The 13,531-nt window shown below is 39.4% G+C and overlaps 1 protein-coding gene across 1 annotated transcript in view; it reads left to right on the top strand.

The window, feature by feature from the left end:
* The window catches only part of FBN1 (fibrillin 1), a 234,459-nt gene that overhangs the window by 15,416 nt on the left and 205,512 nt on the right, over positions 1-13,531 (top strand). The window lies entirely within an intron of this gene.

Here is a 13,531-nt window from a genome sequence, read left to right as displayed (position 1 = left end):
TTCCACTTATGCACAGAAAAACCCAAATTTAACCTTTTTATGGACCTGATACACAAAAAAACCCCTTCCCCCAAAACACATCTTTTGTTAACTGATGGGTTTATGTTTGTCATAAAGAAAGACAAAATGTCTTTATAAAAATGAATCATGTCAAAAAGGACCTGGATGCCCAAGGGGATCCATCCCCTGGACCGACATGTTAATTGTTTGCACAGGTGTAGTGAAGTCATTTGTTCTTGGATTCCTCATCTAGTGAACTGTAACCTTATTTAGTAGCTGGATACTTAGTAGAAACACTTTGGTTAGTTGTTGCCACTGATTTAACATGGTACACATGTTGGGATTGGACTGTTGTCTCTTAATGGGGGTCCCCTCCCTCTCAGGAATGTTGAGCTGCATAACAGATAAAGGTGGTTCTTCAAGTGAACGAAAACAGAAAACAAAAGTGTGGCGTGATGGCATGTAGGAGACCATGGATATCAGGATGGACTAGGCCAGGTGCTGCTGCAAATTTGTGTTTTTTAAAAAGAATTTTATTTAACACAGATGTGGATAATTTCAAACCTAGCAAGAAGGATACAGTGATGATACAGCTTCAGCATTTATCAATTAATGGTCAATCTTGTTTTATCTACTTCTTCTCTCCCTCATTGCATTTATTTTGAAGTAAATCCTTGAAAAATCATTTTACTTTTAAATATTTCAATGTGTGTCCTAAAAGATAAGGGCCCTTTAAGAAACATAAACACAATAACATTATTCTGTTTACCATTAACACTAATTTTCTAATTTTATCAAATATTCAGTGAATATTTAAAATTTCCTAATTGAGTCATAAATTTTATTTGTTTTTTTTGCAGTTTATTCAAATCAGGATCCAAAAAAGTCCGTATTTTGCAATTGGTTGATCTGTCTTAAATATTTTTGAATATATAAATTGTCCCCCTGTCAGTTTTTCCTTGTAATTTATGTATTGAAGAAATTGGTTCCTGTCCTCTACACCAGTGCTTCTTAAGATGCCAGTCCACAAACTCCTGTTACTGGTCCATGATGAGATGAGAAGCCAGGGTGTAAATCCAAAATATGTCACTAAGCACACTATTTAGTTCAGCTGATATTTTATTTCTAGGGAGACTTTCTCGATGAAGGAAGCAGTGAGATGGTTTAGATTCTAGCTTAAGCTCCTTATCTCAGCATAGACTAGTAACGTCTAGTTTGTAGAACAGCACTGGCCAGTCCTTGGACCACACATGGCTTTCACCGCTGCAGAGTTTCTTGCAGTCCAGTGATGACTGCATTCCAGTGGTATGGTCCTACCATGTTTCTCAGTCCCCTGTATTTGTTGTGAATTGCTAGTTAGAGCTAGATGCTTGATTCAACTCAATTAACTTTTTTTTCAAGAAGACTTTATAAGTCGTATGTGTCCTTCCATTAGGAGGGACATCATTACTACTAGTCTCTCTTTTTGTGTTATTAGCATTCATTGATAATCATTTTCTAGATCTATTAGGGTGGCAGAATGGGGATATTCAAATTCTGTCATTTCCTATTGACTTACTAATGCTGTAAAGTTTTACTCCTAGTTTTGAACTTAGGCTCAATGCTTCACAGCCAGTAATGTTTGCAATATGCTGGGTCTGATTTTTCTTATCTGCGACTTTGTTGTAGAAAAATTATTTAATATCTAACAGTAAGGATAGGCTATTATGAGCTATGAAATTGTGGAAAATTCACACAGAAGGAGCCTGGCATTTGAAAGGGAAGAAAATAATTCTGCAAAGGTCCATTTATCCCATGATCTTTTGTGAGTGTCAAGATGGAAGCACTCAATGTGTTTTTATTTTAAAGTAAGGGATTTCAGGCAAGAACCTTATGAAAAGTTGGTAAGATTTTGGACTATGAGGGTAATAAAGAAGATATCTGCAGAGATTTTAACATTCAGAAGTGAATTTTTGTACCTTCATTTCGGCATTGCTTTCTCAGGAATGCTCTTTTTTTTTTTTTCTTCTTCAAGAAATTGGAACAAGTACAGCCTTAGTGATTCAAATGAAAGATTCTGAAAATTACTGGTACACCCAGTCCCCTTTGGGGAAAGGAAGGTAGGGACAAGAGCGGCCCCGGGAGCTCCTCCCCGACTGTTTGTAGGGGATGGTACGTGCGCATGTGCATGTGTGCCAGGCACATCACCCGTGTGTTTCATGTCAGTGAAACATGTCCGTCATTCTCTAAGGCCTCATGTATTCTTACTTGATAGAAAACTCCTGGGTGAAATGACAGGCTTTTGGAACTGCTTTTTCGTCAGTGGGTGCTGCTACAGAGATTTGGAAGCCCTTTAGGTATGCGAGGTGGATGTATTTCTGTCTGTTTTGACATCATCATCACCACTTCAGAAGTTGTCATGTTGAAGCTTTGTGCTGGCATTTAGCACCTGCTCTGCTTAATTATAGCTTGAAACACAAATACTGTGACATCTTCCCTGGAGCTGGAAGGGTGCTGAGAGGACAGTGCTGGCATCACTCACACTGAGAGGGAAATCTTTCGGGTTGGATTTCAGGGAAGAGCTGTGCTGGCCATTGGAATGAGGATAGTCACCACTTTCTCTGTGTAATGGACAACATCCCAGCAGGCTCTGAATTAAGTCACAGAGATGTGAAATTGGAGGGGTTTTTTTTAGAAGATCATCTGGATCACCCAGGCCTTCGAGCAGCTCATTGTCTTCCTAAGCCGGGTCAGACAGTTGCCTGCGTGTCCTGATGGTTTTGCTTAGAGCTACTTTTCAAAAGACAAGCCACACCCATGTTGAAGCGTGTGTACTAACACATTCCAATGCCAGCTCTGAGTAGGTTTTGAATTATCCACATGTTGAATCTTTCTTGTGCTCTCTACACACCCACTCCCTCAAACATTGAGCATGTTAAGAGCTGACTAATGTTTTTACCGGAGGGTGCAGGACAGAATACTCATTCTCTGTTGGGAAATGCAGAAACTATTTCAGAAACAGAAATGCCAATCTATAGGAGTGAATGTTCCTAAAATGTGTTCTCTTTACATTGTTTTCCTTTGCTAATACACTTCCCAAACACTGTCTTATTTATTTATTTTGCAAACCTAGTAAAAAAATCAGAGCACAAAAAATGATGTACAAATTAGTTTATACAAAAAAGAGAATACATTCTCTTTGGAATATTTATGGAAACATCTTTCTAATCTCTAATCTGAAAATCTTTAACACTAACCTTGGAATGTTATTAATAAAGTCTTTTGGTTTTTAATTAGGGATTTATGACGTCTCCATTGTGTAGCCTTTGAAAAATTACTTCACTTCTCACATTTTCAGTTTCCTCATCTGAGAATGAGCACACCAATACGTTTTCTTGATAGGGTTTGGGGGAAGAGTAAATTTTATAAATTAAAGCTCTCTAATAGTTGCTAATTATTATTTTTATTCCACTGAATGACTTCATGTGGACTAAAGTACTGATTTGGTTAAATTCCCTTGAATTTAAATTAGACTATTTTTATTAAAAGTTTTCCAGATATCTAAATGTTTAAAAAATAAATGCTTACAACTTTGTTTCAATTGCAAAATTAAAAAAAAAACAAGTTTTTGACTGCTAATATTGTGAAGTGTTAATTTCAATGAAATAATCTCAGCAACTGCATGCTTTTACCTAACTTCCTCTGACTTTATAGAAACTTTAAATCTGTTAGTGATTTATTTATTTATTTTTGTTCCTGAGCAACAATATTGTCCCTGTTTTGATGGGAGGGCTAGATAGAGAAATGTTTTAAAGATCCATGGCCTGTTGACTGCTATGAAATATGGTTTGAGCTACAAGATCTCTGAAGCTTTTGTAGCTATAAATGTTTCTAAATGATGCAACTGAAACATGGAAGAATTTCACTCTTGTACTCCATGTATTCCACTTATGGGTAATTGTTGTTATGTGTTAGATTTTTTCCTTTTAATTTTCTAAAATTTAAAAAAGTAGATGAAATGATACTGATTTCTTACTAGTAATTATACTTTTCATTTTTTTTTTTTTTTTTGAGACAGGGTCTTGCTCTGTCACCCAGGCTGGAGTGCAGTGGCGTGATTGCGGCTCACTCTAGCCTCAACCTCCTGGGCTCAAGTGATCCTCCCACTCAGCCTTCCAAGTAGCTGGGAAGCTACAGGTGCATGCCACCGTCTTGGCTAATTTAAAAATTTTTTTGAAGATATAGAGTCTTGCTATGTTACCCAGGCTGGATCTTTTTTTAAAAGTTTCTTATAAACATATCCACCTTTTTAAATAAATTAAATACTCACTACTCTGATAGAATTCTCGTTAACTTATGTTGTCTTAGTGGTAAATGAAACTCTAAACTCTCATTTACCACTTAAGATTCAAGTATTGTGTTAGGTGTCGAGATTGTAAAGATAAATCTGAACGTGCTATATTTAAGGAACTTGCACACACACACAAAAAAACCCTGGCAATTTCCAGTTTTAGGAGAGGTGAAATTCTTGAATAATTTTGGTATGAGACTGAAGTCACCAAATAGGATTCAAAACGGACTTGCTTCCTTGCTTCACATGTAAGCCACTCGTGCTAGAAATAGCTCACTGAAGTCTATCTGTGAGCCAGTCCAGGATACTGATTTTATGTTATAGTTGCTAATGGGGCGGGATCTTCTGGCCTTTAAAATAAATCAGGTGCATCGAGGATGAGAACTCTCCAGGTTTTAAGTCTGTGATTCATGGACTTGTGGATGTCCTGTATTGGCCCTGATGGTCTCATGCAGGGGGTCCAGAAGGGTGTCAAGCCTGGGCTGGGACGGCTCTGACTCTGGCTGCCCTCTCAGGACTGTGTGGAGTTGCCTGAGTTTAAGGTGTTCATTTCTCACAGATCACTGGGCAGCTTACTAAGCTGAGACATGGTGGGTTTGAGTGGCCAAGTTTTCCTCTGGTTGCCTGCCGTGGAATGTGTTTTCCCATAGAAACAACATTTTAAGTTGTGGTCAGGTTCCCAGACCAGCCCACAATAGCCTATTCAGCTGATAATGCAGCTGAGAGACTGCTATTTGACTGGTCTGGAGACCAAACCACCACCTATTAACATTGTTTCTATTGGACAGGCCATTCCAAGTTCTAAATACTAATATAGAAATGAAATTTTGGAGCTCTACCTGTTTGTCAATTGGGGGCTGACAGCATTCGGAACTCAAGTATCAAATCACCCTGCACTCTAGGTTCCTGAAAGACCTCATTCTTTCTTTCTCCTAAGTCTGACCCCATTGGCTGATTTTCCTGTCTCTTCCTGGGGCTGCCAGTACATTCAGAAGATATTATCTCCCTGGACAGAGCTCTTGGTTTGAGAATTTCTGGGAAGTGGCAAGAATCATGGTTTTAGTCCCCAGTTCCTTCTGTGGGTGGTAACGGAATTCCACAAGCTCCACCGCCGGCTCCGCCTCTGGCCGGCCTCTCTCTGTGCAGGCTCAGAATCCCCTCGCCACTTGTTTTGTGTTTTCAATCATTTCTATAATTTCGTTCACCCTTTGGAAAAGTACAGTGTGGCTTCAACTTGAATAAATGGAATGAATATCCCAGTCAAAGAAAAGCTCTTGATAGACCCCTGAGCTCACTGGTGAAGTCCAGGGGTTTCAGAGTGCTGGGAAGCAGTTCTTCACACAGACAACGTGTTCTCATCATGTCATTGGCCATATCCTCTCGGATGCTCCAGAAGCAAACATTTGAGATAAGCTGGATTTTCTGTTTGGAAGCAATGCTTCCTCATCCTTAGATGGTCAAATAGTTGAAACTTCATGAAGAAATTCACGTCTTCCCATGTATGGGAGCAACTTTTACCCAACCAAGCAGACATGTGACGCCAGTAGGCCAGATACAGATGCCCTCCCTTGGAGAAGTGATCCAGTACACACTAGGACAGCAAGTTATTCAAATCATTGCCTTGAGAACTTTGAGGAGTCCATTCTGGTGGTGTAATTTTCTAAGCAGACAAGCAGACTTAGTGTTCTTAGTGCTGCTTAATCCAGAGTTCCAGAAGCATGAAGTGAAGAGTGCTGACTTGCTGCACACGTGATGTACTTTAAACATCTGTGCTTCTGGTCTTCATGGTTCAATTGTCTAGTTTCCTGTAGAGTGCATCCCATGGCTTTTTGAGCTTCAAATTCTTTTTTTTTTTTTTAATATATACACTCCACCTATAAAAGATTCCAATAGGATTTAAATTGGCTGTCAGTCTAAAAATGATGTCCCAGATCCGAGGAACTGCCTTTTCAGCTTTCTATTTCCTAATTTTCTTAGGCTGTGCATGTGTGTGTGTGTGTGTGTGTGTTTGTGTCTTTGTGTGTGTGTATGTGAGAGAGAGAATGTGTGTGTTGGGGAGGAGAGTGCATGTGTACATGCCCTTGAAGGGGGACGACATTTTTGGACCATAAGTTCTTGGGCTATTGCTTTTGATCAACACAAATCTCCATGAAAAGGTGAGGGTACACAGTGAATGAAACTGTTGATGCCACACCTTTGTGCTGCCTGTGCTGTGAGTTACTCCACTCAGCAGTGGGAAAAGCCTTCATCCAAGCAGCACATCCAGAGAGACCTATCAAGGTCACTCTGTGAATTTTGTCATGATTGTCTGTAGGAATTGGCCGCATGAGGCTGGCTCCATCTATGGCCTTGATCAGTTGCAGCAATCTGCCATAATAAAATGCATGCCAACTTGTGAGCTGAAAACCTTCGTTTAGTTGCCTGTGGGATTTTTTTTCTTCTTTTGCCAAAGAAATAAATAGAATCAAATGTTAACATATGTGTGTTATTTGTTGTCTACATTGATTTTGTATTTTCTCAAAGGAAAATATTGATTTCTGAGTTATAAACATGGATAACTTCACTGATCAGAATAAGTTAATGACAGGCATGTCAGTGAAATAATCAAGGCACAAAACCACCATCCATTTCTGTTTAACTGCCTATGTAGCCTTTCAAAGACGTGTTAAATAGTCTTCCTTTAAATAGATAAATTTATAAGAAATAATTCTATCGCACAGATTTTAATGTCGGTGGCATATTCCATCTGGCCTACTTTTGGCACTGAGGAGATGATATTAATCTTTGTTAATTGTACTTCGTACTCACTATTGCCTTTAGTCAATATTATCTTGTGTGCTTCTAAATAGACTCCAGGATAGTCTAGGCATAATAGACATTGTTTCTGTGCTTGAAGAACAATTTATTACTCTGGGAGTAAAGGGGGTGGTGGGTTGGGCTTCAGGGATGAGATCTAGACATATAATTGTTTTAAATATATAGCTACAGTATAGCCTATGTAGGTTTTTGAAGATATGTCTGGAATTGTGTTTGTAGTGTGAAAGATGGATGGATTCATCAGGGAACACTAAGGGAGATGGAACTACATATTGAAATGGAAAGATGGAAGAGCTGATATAAAAATGGAGGAAGTGTCTGGTTTTAGTGTGTGTCAGAGATAGCAGTGCGTGCATGAGTGAGGGCTGAGATGGTGAAGAAGAGGAGCTGAGTAGGAGGGTGGAAGTTGAAGGTATAGGTAAAGATAAGAGTCAACAGGTAGATTAGGCGTACCTGGTAGATATCTGAAGCTACTAATGAGATGTTTAACATTATAGAGAGTGAAGGTCCATCTTTGGGCTGTAGGGGAATAGAAATAAGCACGGTGAATATGAAAAGATACTTACCCATATTGTCCTAATGGAGTAGAGAGAAACTAGGAAGCCAGGAAAAAAGAACATGATGTTAGTCCAACAATGAAATCACCAGGATTTGGACAAGGGATTTGCTAATGGAGTTGGAGAATTTAAGGGGAATTTCATCAGTGGGATGAAATAAAACTAGTGACTCCCCTTAGCAACCGGGAAACATCAAGTCATAGCTCAGATAGTCCTCTTCTGAGCTTACCATGCATGCTGTGGCTAAAGGCCTTTGTTCTGGCCTCCCTGAGTTCCCCAGGCAGACCTTGATGTTAGTGCTTTGTCTGTTGTGTAGATACTGTGTGTGTATGTGCCTGTGTTCCTAGACTGTAAGATCCTCAAGAGCAAAGACTGTGTCTTAGTCGCTTTTTAAATATAGCTGTTTTATTTATAATTGCATTGGGACAGGATTATTATTATTTTACCTTAAAATAAACTTTTCACTTTAGAACGGTTTTAGAGTCACAGAAAAATTGAGAGAGTTGCCATATACTCTGGACACTTTACTCTGTTGTTAGCATCTCATACTAGCATGGTATATTTTTTGTAATTAATGAACCAATTTTTTTCTTTTTTTTTTTTTTGGGACGGAGTCTCGCTCTGTCACCCAGGCTGAAGTGCAGTGGCACCATCTCGGCTCACTGCAAGCTCCGCCTCCCAGGTTCACACCATTCTCCTGCCTCAGCCTCCCGAGTAGCTGGGACTACAGGCGCCCGCCACCACGCCCGGCTAATTTTTTTTTTTTTTTTGTATTTTTAGTAGAGATGGGGTTTCACTGTATTAGGCAGGATGGTCTCGATCTCCTGACCTTGTGATCCGCCTGCCTCAGCCTCCCAAAGTACTGGGATTACAGGCGTGAGCCATCGTGCCCAAACAATGAACCAATATTGATATGTAGTTAGTGATTAAAGTCTATTCCTTATTCAAATGTTTTGAGTTTTTACTTAATGTCCTTTTTATGTTCAGAATCCCATCTAGGATATACCACACTGCATTTAGTAGTCATGTTTTCTTAGATATGACTTAGCTGTCACAGTTCTCAGACTTTCCTTGTTTTAATGACCTTGACAGTTTTTAGAAGGGCTGGTCAGATATTTTGTAGAATGGCCCTTAGTGGAATTATTTGATGTTTTTGTCATGATTACATTGAAATTATGGGTTTTTGGGAAAAAGACCACAGAGGTAAAGTTCCATTTTTATCACATAATATTAAGGGTTTATAGTATCAACATGATTTTCCATTGTTGCTGTAACCCTTCATTGCCTGGCTGAGATAGGATTTGTCAGGATTTTCCACTTCCTCCCCCTCCCTTTATACTGTACTCTTTGGAAGACAGTCAGTATGTGTAGCTCACATGTAAGGAGTGGGGAGTTATGCTTCATCTTTTTGAAGACAGAGCATCTACAAAATTATTTGAAAGTCGGAAGCACAGATTTGTCTTTTCTCTCCCATTTATTTCTTCAATCATTTATTTATCAGTATGGACTTATGGATATTTATTTCTTACTTGGTGTTGTAATCCAATGCTGCTTTTGTTATTTTGTTGCTCCAAAAGGGTTCTAGCTTTGGCCATTTGGACTTCCTTCATTTGGCTCCTGTGTCCCTTGCCATGCTCCCCTCAGTGTGGATGTTTGTTTAGCACTTCCTTATACTTTCTGTCACTGCAAGATGCTACAGATTCAGCTTGTCTATTTCCTGCCCAGCCCTAGAATCATCTCCCAGGAGCCCTGATTCCTTTTATTGAATAATAGTATTAGCAACCAAGATCTAGGCATTAGGTGTGCTCATCTTGGTCAGTTTTATTTCTTATCTAACACAGTGCCTAGCACATAATAGGCTCTCATTAAATATTGCTGAACAGCCAGTAGTAATGGAATGTTGAGTAACTGATGGTACAAATGACTCAATGAAATATTATGTATCTATCAAAAATGATCATTAGATTTATACAATAACATAAGTGAAAAAGTAACAAAAAATGAAGATTGTAATAACACTCATGCAAAACAAGCAGAGACTCGTGCAAAAAATGCTAACATGGGGAACTAGATTTGAATTTTGGCTCCCCAGTTTATTAACATATGAATTTAGATGGATTAATCTCTATGGCCCAGCTTCCTCACATTAATTATAATGCAATAGTAATGATAAAAATAATAACTTATTTCATAGAAGTATTGTGGGGAGGTAAATGAGTGCTGTGACTGAAATAGGATAAGCACTTAATAGATATGATTAATATAGTGATTATTGTGAGGCTGATGGAACTATGGTGTTTTGTCTTTGTTTCCCAAACCCTCAATGATGTGTAACATTACATACATCGTGATCTCTTCATCTCTCTTCCCAGTCTTCTGTAAGGAATATCTGGAGCTGGATCATTCCAGCCATGATAGTCTCACTCTCGCTTCCTAAGAATTCCCATAGTGCTTCCTATTTGAAATGATTGCTCAGCAATGTTTTTATGTTGTCTGGGGGTCATCACTACCCTTTGTACATACATGCTCCTCCAGTCCCCCGACCATGGCTCTCAGGAAAGGGGCAGCTTGAGTCCCTCTCATGAGCCCTTCAGCGCACAACCAAATGTATCTCAATAGGTTAATTTAATTTTTAAAACATGTTGATTTGGCATTCATATAGGTCGAAGCATGTAGAGTATCCAGACTTCAATACATTTTAGCTCTTCTCCTGTTTTTTTTTTTTAACTTTTATTTTAGGTTCAGGGGTACATGTGCAGGTTTGTTATACAGGTAAACTCGTGTCATGATGGTTTGAGGTACAAATTATTTCAGTTTGTTTCTTAATCATATTTTATTTCCATAGTCACAAAAAAACAAGAAAATTAAAAAAAAACCTTTGGGTTGGTAAAAAAAAAAAAATTGTTGAACAGCTTTGTGCTTGTGGGCAAGGTGAATAGTCCTGATGTACCCGGTTGTGGACCTGACAGTGAACTTACTGGCTACACAGGAAGAGGAGCTATTGATCTTGGATAAATTGAGTTTGAGATGGTAACAAAACATTTAATTCTAAATGCCCTGAAAACAGGAACTGAAGAGAGAAGAAAAGAGACAGAGTGGAAGAAAGGCAGATAGGGAAGGGGAGTTGAGGAAGGGAGGGAGCGAAGGAGGGAGAGAGAAACAGATGGACCATGGCTTGGGAGGAAAAGGTAATAGAGTCACCAATCTACTGGTGATGGAGAAGGCAAGAAGGGGATAAAGCTCTTGAAAACCAGAATAAATCTATTATTCATTCTGTTCCTTTTCAGATTACTTTCATCTAAAAAATAAAAAAAAAAATCCCAAACTGCACAAAGTAAGTTAGAGTGGTTGGCTGGCTTGCATCCTCAAAGGAGGAAGCCAGAATTGCCTGTGTCCCAAGCAGTGTCGACCCAGACAATCCAGAAAAGAGTCTTTGGGTCTACAGCAGTGGTCTCCAACCTTTTCGGTATCAGGGACTGGTTTCGTGGAACATAAGTTTTCCACAGACCAAGGGTGCTGGGGGATGGGGGGATGGTTTCAGGATGATTCAAGCTCATTACATTTATTGTGCACTTTATTTCTATTATTATTACATTGTAATATATTATGAGATAATTATACAACTCACCGTAATGTAGAATCAGTGGGAGCCCTGAGCTTGTTTTCCAGCGACTAGAGGATCCCATCTGGTGGTGATAGGAGACAGTGACAGATCATCAGGCATTAGATTCTCATAAGGAGTGGGCAACCTAGATCCCTCCCACACGCAGTTCACAATCAGGTTTGCGCTTCTATGAGAATCTAATGCTGTCCCTGATCTGACAGGAGGTGGAGTTCAGGTGGTAATGAGAGTGATGGGAGCAGCTGTAAATACAGAGGAAGCTTCACTTGCTTGCCTGCCACTTACACCCTGCTGTGTGGCCCAGTTCCTAACAGGACATGGACCGTTACTGGTCTGTGGCCCAGGGGTTGGGGACCCCAGTCTAGAGAGTCAAGCTGAAGCTTAGGGAGGTCACGGAAGCTGTTCTCATTACCAGGGTTTGAAGTTTTGTTACCCAGGTTGCATTGTGACTGGCAGATGGACTGTAACAGTCACATGAGATATTCACATCACTACTGGGAGACTTGACCTCTGACTTCAGTGAAGAGGGCCAGAATAAAGGCACTAAAATAAAGAGGAGGAATATTTGAAAGGTTCGTTAGAATAGTATGGGCCCCTTCATCAGACAGTACTCATGATGTTTTTTCTTTTTTTATCTTGATAAGAAAATTGTCAAAGAGCAAATAAAATCATGATGTGTAGTTCACAATACAGGCAGCTCATTTACGTATTGTAATTGTTTCATGATCTATCACATTTTTTATAGTGGAAGTTATTTTAACCTTGGAACAGTAGGATGTTAAGATATTAACATGGGACACATTACATGGGAAGTTGGGTGTCCTTTGTTGTGTGAGGGCATGTACCTTTTGATCCCCTCCAGATTTATACTTAAGGGGCTAAATCATAGTTTTTTTCCTTAAAGGTTAAAAAAAAAGCAGTTAATGGAGCAGGGTCAGCCTCATTAGCCCTTACCTAGTACTTGTTCTCCTTGCCCAAGAGTTTAATCACTAACAAATATGTTGAGAAACTAACATATATGAAATAAGAGCCTCCTGACCTTGTTTTTATTACCTTAACCTTTTCTGAAAAGGAGTTTGCACTTTGCATAGGAAACAGAAAGGCTATCTTGCTGTAAGAGGCCAAATTGCAGAAGTGGGCTTTGGCTAAGGAATGTGGACACACTGCAGACATCTTGCACAGAGGCCAAGTCTTGCAATGATGTGGTCAGACGTGGTAGAGGCCAGCTGTTTGCTCCATTGAGAGAGGCTTTTGCCAGTCCACAGGCTCTCTGAGGGCTGTGTTTAACTGAATCCAAGTATCAAACCTGCTGAGACTCACTCATCCCCCAGGGTGTTTGGAGTTGGGTTCTTACAGAGCACAATATTGAAAGTAACTGGTAAGAGAAGTTACAGATAAAGACTTAGCTATTTTAAAAAAATGTAACATACAGTGGTGAAATGGAATATAAATGTATTTTCCCTCTTTCCCCTATAAACTATTGGAATACAGGTAAAAACAGTTTATGCTGGCTGGGCACGGTGGCTCACACCTTTAATCCCAGCACTTTGGGAGGCAGAGGCAGGCGGATCACGAGGTCAGGAGTTCGAGACCAGCCTGGCCAATATGGTGAAACCCCGTCTCTACTAAAAATACAAAAATTAGCTGGGTGTAGTGGTGTGTGCCTGTAGTCCCAGCTACTCGGGAGGCTAAGGCAGAAAAATCTATCGAACCCGGGAGGCGGAGGTTGAGGTGAGCTGAGATCGCACTGCTGCACTCCAGCCTGGGCGACAGAGCGAGACTCCATCTCAAAAAAAAAAAACAAAAAAGCAAAAAAAAAAACCCCCAAAACAGTTTATGCTGTGCTTTATCCTTGGTCTATTGATGGACATTCTGTGATTTGTGTTACTTATGTCACCATGAATGCTACTGGATGAAATATCATCTTGCCCTCTAAGTACACTTTTGACTTGACATAAGGTTAGGAGAGTGTACTCTAGAATCAGGCTTCTTGAGTTCAAATCTCCATTAGACACGTCTAAGCTATGTGACCTTGGCCAGGTTGTTTAACCTTCTTAAGCCATAGTTTTTTTTTTTAGTGTTAAACATTATAACAATAAAAATTACCTCAAAGAGTTGCTATTAGGATGAAATAAGATAATATATCTTTAGCACTTAGCAAAAAGTTATTTCCCCTTTGAATTTTAATTTTTTAAAATTTGTTGA

This window comes from Gorilla gorilla, chromosome 16, assembly GCF_029281585.2.
Source record: "Gorilla gorilla gorilla isolate KB3781 chromosome 16, NHGRI_mGorGor1-v2.1_pri, whole genome shotgun sequence".
In the NCBI taxonomy this organism is placed as follows: domain Eukaryota; kingdom Metazoa; phylum Chordata; class Mammalia; order Primates; family Hominidae; genus Gorilla; species Gorilla gorilla.
This window is presented reverse-complemented; position numbering and strand designations above follow the sequence as displayed.